Source organism: Phyllobates terribilis, unplaced genomic scaffold, assembly GCF_046119375.1.
Source record: "Phyllobates terribilis strain yellow unplaced genomic scaffold, ASM4611937v1 Scaffold_7__3_contigs__length_470593459, whole genome shotgun sequence".
NCBI classification, from domain to species: Eukaryota; Metazoa; Chordata; class Amphibia; order Anura; family Dendrobatidae; genus Phyllobates; species Phyllobates terribilis.
Genome location: NW_027362767.1, coordinates 274619391 through 274628483, shown reverse-complemented (window position 1 = coordinate 274628483; position 9093 = coordinate 274619391).

Sequence of the window (9093 nt, the reverse complement as noted above, 5' to 3'; positions counted from 1 at the left end):
GTAGTGGACTCCAAAACTGAGGAGAGAGAGAGGACCCCAACACTGAGGAGAGAGAGGACCCAACACTGAGGAGAGAGAGGACCCCAACACTGAGGAGAGAGAGGATCCCAACACTGAGGAGAGAGAGGACCCCAACACTGAGGAGAGAGAGGACCCCAACAATGAAGAGAAAAAGGACCCAGCACTGAGGAGAGAAAAGACCCAACACTGAGGAGTGGACCCTAAAACTGAGGAGAGAAAGAGGTCCCAACACTGAGGAGAGAGAGGACCCCAACACTGAGAGGAGGACCCCAAAACTGAAGAGAGAGGACTTGACACTGACGATAGAGAGGACCCCAACAATGAGGAGAGAAAAGACCCAACACTGAGGAGTGAACCCCAAACCTGAGGAGAGAGAGAGGATCCCAACACTGAAGAGAGGACCCCAACACTGGGAAGAGAGAGGACCGAACACTGAGGAGAGGACCCCAAAACTGAGGAGCGAGAGAGAGAACCCAACACTGAGGAGAGAGAGGACCCCAACACTGAGGAGAGAGAGGACCAAGCACTGAGGAGTGGACCCTAAAACTGAGGAGAGAGAGATGACCCAACACTGAAGAGAGGACCCCAACACTGAGGAGAGAGAGAACCCCAACACTGAGGAACGAGAGGACCCCAACTCTGAGGAGAGAGAGAACCCCAATACTGAGAGGAGGACCCCAAAACTGAAGAGAGAGGACCCAACACTGAGGAGAGAGAGGACCCCAACACTGAGGACAGAGAGGACCACAACACTGAGGACAGAGAGGACCCAACACTGTAGAGAGGACCCCAATACTGAAGAGAGGATCCAACATTGAGGAGAGGACCCCAAAACTGAGGAGAGAGAGGACCCAACACTGAGGAGAGGATCCCAACACCGTGGAGAGAGAGGACCTAACACTGAGGAGAGGACCCCAAAACTGAGGAGAGAGAGGATCCAACACTGAGCAGGGGACCCCAAAACTGAGGAGAGAGAGGATCCAACACTGAGCAGAGGACCCCAACACTGAGGAGAGAGAGGATCCAACACTGAGAAGAGGACCCCAACAATGAGGAGAGAGAGGACCCAACACTGAGGAGAGAGAGGACCCCAACACTGAGGAGAGAGAGGACCCCAACACTGAGAAGAGAAAAGACCCAACACTGAGGAGAGGACCCCAACACTGAGGAGAGAGAGCACTCGACACTGAATAGAGGACCCCAGCACTGAAGAGAGAGGATCCAACATCAAGGAGAGGACCCCAAAACTGAGGAGAGAGAGGACCCAACATTGAGGAGAGGAACCTAACACTGTGGAGAGCGAGGATCCAACATTGAGGAGAGAGAGGACCGCAACACTGAGGAGAGAGAGGACCCAGCACTGAGGAGTGGACCCCAAAACTGAGGAGAGAGAGAACCCAACAGTTAGGAGAGGACCCCAGCACTGAGTAGGGAGAGGACCCAACATTGAGGAGAGAGAGGACCCAACACTGAGGAGAGAGAGGACCCAACACTGAGGAGAGAGAGAGAATCCAACACTGAGGAGAGACCCCAATACTGAGGAGAGAGGAGACCCCCAACACTTGGGAGAGCGAGTATTCCAACCTTGAGGAGATGACCCCAAGACTGGGGAAAGGACCCTAACACTGAGGAGAGAGGGGTTCCAACACTGGAGAGAGAGTGGATGCAACACTGAGTAGAAAGATGACCCCAAAACTGAGGAATGACCCAAATACCTAGGAAAGGGCCCCAACACAAAGAAAGGGATCCCAAAACTGAGGGGAGAAATGGCCGCAGCACAGAGGAGAGAGAGGACCCAACACAGAGGAGAGGACCCTAACACTGGGGACAGAGAGAACCCAACACTGAGGAGAGATAGGACCCAACAATGAGGAGAGGACCCCAACACTGAGGAGAGATGAGACCTTAACACTGGGGTGAGAGAGGACCCCAACACTAGGGAGAGAGAACCCAACATTGAGAAATGACTCCAGCACTGAGGAAAAGACCCCAACACTGAGGCGAGAGGGGACACCAACACTGGAGGGAGAGAGGATTCTAACACTGAGAAAAAGACTGAGAAGAGAGAGAATCCAACACTGAGGAAAGAATCCAACACTGAGGAGAGGACCCCAGCACTGAGGAAACTACCCAAATACCTAGGAAAGGACCCCAACACTATGAAAGGAATCCAAATACTGAGGGGAGCACACAGAGGAGAGAGAGGACCCAACACAGAGGAGAGGACCCCAACACCGGAGACAGAGAACCCAACGCTGAGGAGAGATAGGACCCAACACTGAGGAGAGAGATGACCCAACATTAAGGAGAGGACCCCAGCATTAGGGAGAGATGGGAACACAACACTGGGGTTAGAGAGGCCCCCAACACTGAGAAAGGACTCCAACACTAAGGAAAAGACCCCAACACTGAGGCGAGAGGGGACACCAACACTGGAGGGAGAGAGGATTCTAACACTGAGAAAAGGACTGAGAAGAGAGAGAATCCAAAACTGGGGAGAGAACCCAGCACTGAGGAGAGGACCCCAACACTGAGGAGAGTGGTGACCCCAACACTGGAGAGAGAGTGAACAGAACACAGAGGAGAAAGAGGACCCCAACAGGGGATCCCAATACTGAGGACAGAAATTGCCCCAACACTGAGGAGAGGAACCAACACTGGGGTGAGGATCCCAACACTGAGGAGAGAAAGAATGGAGAGGAGAGCGAGTGGACCCAACACAGAGAAAAGGACCTCAATACTAAAAGATTCCAATACTGAGGAGAAGAATGGCCCCAACACTGAGCAGAGGACCCAACACTGGGGAGAGAGAGGACCCTAACACAGAGGAAATGACCCAACACTGAGGAGAGGACCCAGTATTGAGAAGAGAAAAGACTCCAACACTGAGGAGTGGACCCAACACTGGGGAGAGGATCCCACCACTGGGGAGAGAAAGGATCCCAACACTGAGGAGAGAGAGAAAACCCCGATATTGAGGAAAGAGAAGACCCAGCACTGAGGAGAGAAAAGACCCAACACTGAGGAGAGGACCCCAATGCTGAGGAAAGAGAGGACCCAAGACTGAAGAGAGGACCGCAACACTGAGGAGAGAGGACCCAACACTGAGGAAAAAGGGGACCCCAACACTGAGAAGAGGACACCCAACACTGGAGAGAGAGGACCCAAAACTGAGAAAAGACTCCAACACTAAGGAAAGTACCCTAGCACTGAGGAGAGGACCTCAGCACAGGGGAAAGGACCACAACACTGGTGAGAAAGGGGACCTCAACACTGAGGAGAGGACCCGAAAACTGGGGACAGAGAAGACCCAACACTGAGGAGAGAGAGAACCCTAACACTGTGGAAAGGGCCCCACTGGGGAGAGGACTCCAACACTGCGGAGAGAGAGGACCCTGAGGAGAGGATGCCCACACTGAGGAGAGAGGGGACCCCAAAACTGAGGAGAGGATCACAGCACTGGGGTGGGAGAGGACCCAACCCTGAGGAGAAGACCCCAGTACTGAGAAGAAAGGGGAATCCAACACTGGGGAGAGAGGGAACCTCAACACTGAGGAGCGGACCTAATACTGAGGAGAGGACCCCAACACTGAGGAGAGGACCCAACACTGGGGAGAGAGGGAACCTCAACACTGAGGAGAGGACCCAACACTGGGGAGAGAAGGAACCTCAACACTGAGGAGAGGGGACCCAACACTGGGGAGAGAGGACCCAAGACTGAGGAGAGCGAGGACCCAATGAGTAAAGGACCCCAAAACTGAGAAGAGAGGAACCAACACTGAGGACAGGACCCAACACCGAGGAGAGGATCCAACACCGAGGAGAGGAACCCAACACTGAGGAGAGAGGACCCAACACTGAGGAGACAGGACCCAACACTGAGGAGAGAGGACCCAACACTGAGGAGAGAGAGGACCCAACACTGCGGAGAGCGAGGACCCAACACGGAGGAGAGTGAGGCCCACAACACCAAGGAAAGGATCCCAAAACTGGGGAGAGGACCCCAGCACTGAGGAGAGGACTCCAACAGTGGGGAGAAAGAAAACCCAATACTGAAGAGAGGACACCAACAATGAGGAAAGGACACCAATACTGAGGAGAGAGATAACCATAACACCAAAGAAAGAATCCCAACACTGGGGAGAAAAAAAGAGGACCCCAACACTGAGGAAAGGACCCCAATACTGGGGAGTGAATCCCAACACTGAGTAGGGAGGACCCAACACTGGCCAGAGAATGGACCCCAACACTGAGGAAAGGACCTCCAACACTGAGGAGAGAGAAACCAACACTGGAAAGAGAGGGAACCCCAACCCTTAGGAGAGGATTCAACACTGAGGAGAGGACCCCAACACTGAAGAACTAGAAGACCAAACACTATGGAGAGAGAGGACCCCAACACTGAGGAGAGAGTGAACCCAACATTAAAGAGTGAAAAGACCCAACGCTGAGTTAAGGACTCCACACTGAGGAGAGGACCCAACACTGATAAAAGGATTCAACACTGAGGAGAGAGAGGACCAAACACTAGGCAGAGAGAGGACCCCAACTTTAAGAAGAGCAACCAAACAGTAAAGTGAATGAGGGCCCAATACTGAGGAGAGAGAGGACCCAACATTGAGTCGAACACCCCAGCACTAAGGATACAGTGGCATGTAAAAGCTTGAGCACCCCTGGTCAAAATTACTGTTAGGCTATGTGCCCATGATGCAGAAATGCTCAGGATTTTTTCCTGAGCGTTTCTGCATCTCCCTGGCAGAAAAAAATGCATGCGGATTGTACATGCGGATTGTACATGCATTTTCCTGCCAGGGACATGCAGAAGTGAAGCGTTCTTCACATGCATTTCCGCATGTGTGTTGACAAGCGCTTTCCAAGCGATTTTAGCATCACTTGGTGAGAGCTTGTCAACTTGGTCACACTATATAAATCCATGCAAACTGCATAGCTTTATATAGTGTGACCGTAAAGAATGGTAAAAAATAAATATATACTTACCCTCTGATGGCCCCTGGTTGTCTTGCTTCCCTGCCGGCAGCGGTACACTGAAGGACCTGCCGACTTCAGCGTCGGGTGACCCGTCACATGACTATGACGTCAGCGCAGATCCTTCAGTCCATCGCGATTTGCCGGCATGAGAGGAGGAGCGCAGCGGGGGCCGCCAGAAGGTAAGTATAATCTTTATTTTTTATTTTATTCTTTTATTTACAGGTTCTATGGTACCCGGGTCCGGAGGAGAGTCTCCTGTCCTCCAGACCCGGGTACCATCCGCACATTGAAACGCATGTATTCCGCATGTCCTTATCTAGTGAAGCGGAATCCATGCGTTCTAATGCAAGTCAATGGCGGCGAAAACGCAGCACTTCCGCAAAATAATTGGTAGTGCTGCGTTTTTTTCCGCATGCGGATTTTCATTGGGGAACATGGCAGGCCTTCTACCATGCGTTTTTAAGCATTTCTGCAGCGTTTTTGCCGCTGCGGAAACGCTTAAAAAAACACATCGTGGGCACACAGCCTTATTGTGAACAGTTAAGCAAGTTGAAGATAAAATGATCTCTGAAAGGGCTAAAGTTAAAGATAACACATTTCCTTTGTTTTTTAAGCTATATATACACTGTGTTCCAAATTATTATGCAAATAATATTTTCTCAGATTTTCCCAAATTACCTATATGAATTGCAGTCATTGTAATTTTCCAGTCAAATAACTATTAGAGTACAATTGAAAGGTTTTTGTACAAACTGCCTATGATAACAGTATATTTTAAAAAAAATAAAAAACTCAAACTGCACTCAAAATGCATGTTCCAAATTATTATTCACAGCAGAGTTTTCAACCTTTTCATTTTAATAAAGAACAAAAACATTGTCATTTTTGAAATTATAAGCATTAGCAGGTTATTACAAACTGAAATCAGTTTTCCACTCAAAACTTTATTCTAGGTGATGTTACATTTGCACATAGGACCGCTTGATCGAAAGGAGCTTCTGAACTCTCTCGTCCATTGAATTTGTCAGGTTTTAGATGGTTTCTGCTTCAATTGTTTTGCATGAGGACAGAATACCCTCCCAGAGCAGTTGCTTAGATGTGAACTGCCTCCCGCCATCATAGACACTCCTTTTGATGATGCTCCAGATGCGCATTCCATGCGTTTCAATGTGTCGATGGTACCCAGGTCTGGAGGAGAGGAGACTTTCCTCCGGATCGGGTACCATAGAACCTGTTAAAAAAAGAATAAAATAAATATTATATTTACCTTCTGATGGTCTCCTTGTCTTCGCTTGCCGGCAGATCGCGGTGGACTGAAGGACCTGCGTTGACGTCATCTAGTCATGCGACGGGTCACGCGACGCTGACGTCGGCAGGTCCTTCAGTGTACCGCGAGCTGCTGGCAAGCCAGGGCGGAGCGAATAAAGTCAGCGGGGGCCATCAGAGGGTAAGTATAGATTTATTTTTGAGCATTCTTTTACGGTCACAGTATATAAATCCATGCCGTTTGCATGGATTTATATAGTGTGACCAAGTTGTCAAGCACTTTCCAAGTGATGCTAAAATCGCTTGGAAAGCGCTTCACAACCTGCATGCGGAAATGCATGTGAACAACGCTTCACATCCGCATGTCCCTGGCAGGAAAACAGGAAAAACGCATGTACAATCCGCATGCGTTTTTTATGCCAGGGAGATGCAGAAATGCTCAGGAAAAATTCCGGAGCATTTCTGCATTGTCGGCACATAGCCATACTGTGTGGACAGTTGCCAAGTCCTGCTGGAGAATGAAATTTCCATCTCCAAAAAGCTTGTCGGCAGAGGGAAGCATGAAGTGCTCTAAAATTTCCTGGTAGACAGCTGCGCTGATTTTGGTCTTGATAACGTACAGTGAACTTAAACCAGCAGATGACATGGCTCCCCAAACCATCACTGATTGTGGAAACTTCACACTAGACCTCAAGCAGCTTGGATTGTGGCCTCTCCGCTCTTCCTCCAGACTCTGGGACCTTGATTTCCAAATGAAATGCAAAATTTACTTTCATCTGAAAACAACACCTTGGACCACTGAGAACAGTCCAGGTCTTTTTCTCCTTGGCCCAGGTAAGACGCTTCTGGCGTTGTCTATTGGTGATGAGTGGCTTGACACAAGGAATGTGACACTTGTAGCCCATGTCCTGGAAACATCTGTGTGTGGTGGCTCTTGAAGCAATGACTCCAGCAGCAGTCCACTCCTTGTGAATCTCCCCCAAATTTTTGAATGGCCTTTGCTTAACAATCCTTTCAAGGCTGCGGTTATCCCGGTTCTTTGTGCACCTTTTTCTACCCCACTTTTTCCTTCCACTCAACTTTCCATTAATATGCTTTGGACACAGAACTCTGTGAACAGCCAGCTTCTTTAGCAAAGACCTTTTGTGGCTTACCCTCCTTGTGGAGTGTGTCAATTACATCCTTCTGGACATCTGTCAAGTCAGCAGTCTTCCCCATGATTGTGGAGCCTACTGAAACAGACTAAGGGACCTTTTTAAATGCATTGGAAGCCTTTGCTGGTGTTTTTTGTTAATTATTCTAATTTACTGAGATAATGACTTTTGTGTTTTCATTGGCTGTAAGCCATAATCATCAACATTAACATAAATAAATACTTGAAATAGATCACTGTTTGTAATGACTCTATATAATATATGAGTTTCACTTTTTGTATTGAAGAGCGTAAATAAATTAACTTTTTGATGATATTCTAATTTAGTGAGATGCACCTGTGTGTGCGTGTGTGTGTGTGTATGTGTATATATATACATATATATATATATATATATATATATATATACAGTACAGACCAAAAGTTTGGACACACCTCATTTAAAGATTTTTCTGTATTTTCATTACTTTGAAAATTGTACATTCACACTGAAGGCATCAAAACTATGAATTAACACATGTGGAATTATATACTTAACAAAAAAGTGTGAAACAACTGAAAATATGTCTTATATTCTAGGTTCTTCAAAGTAGCCACCTTTTTCTTTGATGACTGCTTTGCACACTCTTGGCATTCTCTTGATGAGCATCAAGAGGTAGTCACCGGAAATGGTTTTCACTTCACAGATGTGCCCTCTCAGGTTTAATAAGTGGGATTTCTTGCCTTATAAATGGGGTTGGAACCATCAGTTGTGTTGTGCAGAAGTCAGGTGGATACACAGCTGATAGTCCTACTGAATAGACTGTTAGCTGCTTTTTTCTTGCCATAATAAAAATTCTAAGTAAAGAAAAACAAGTGGCCATCATTACTTTAAGAAATTAAGGTCAGTCAGTGCGAAAAGTTGGGCAAACTTTGAAAGTGTCCCCAAGTGCAGTTGCAAAAACCATCAAGCGCTACAAAGAAACTGGCTCACATGAGGACCGCCCCAGGAAAGCAAGACCAAGAGTCACCTCTGCTTCTGAGGATAAGTTTATCCGAGTCAGCAGTCTCAGAAATCGCAGGTTAACAGCAGCTCAGATTAGAGACCAGGTCAATGCGACACAGAGTTCTAGCAGCAGACACATCTCTACAACAACTGTTAAGAGGAGACTTTGTGCAGCAGGCCTTCATGGTAAAATAGCTGCTAGGAAACCACTGCTAAGGACAGGCAACAAACATAAGAGACATGTTTGGGCAAAAGAACACAAGGAATGGACATTAGACCAGTGGAAATCTGTGCTTTGGTTTGATGAGTTTAAATTTGGGATCTTTGGTTCCAACCACCGTGTCTTTGTGCGACGCAGAAAAGGTGAACGGATGGACTCTACATGCCTGGTTCCCACCGTGAAGCATGGAGGAGGAGGTGTGATGGTGTGGGGCTGCTTTGCTGGTGACACTGTTGGGGATTTATTCCAAATTGAAGGCATACTGAACCAGCATGGCTACCAAAGCATCTTGCAGCGGCATGCTATTCCATTCGGTTTGCGTTTAGTTGGACCATCATTTATTTTTCAACAGGACAATGACCCCAAACACACCTCCAGGCTGTGTAAGGGCTATTTGACCAAGAGGGAGAGTGATGGGGTGCTACACCAGATGACCTGGCCTCCACAGTAGAGATGAGC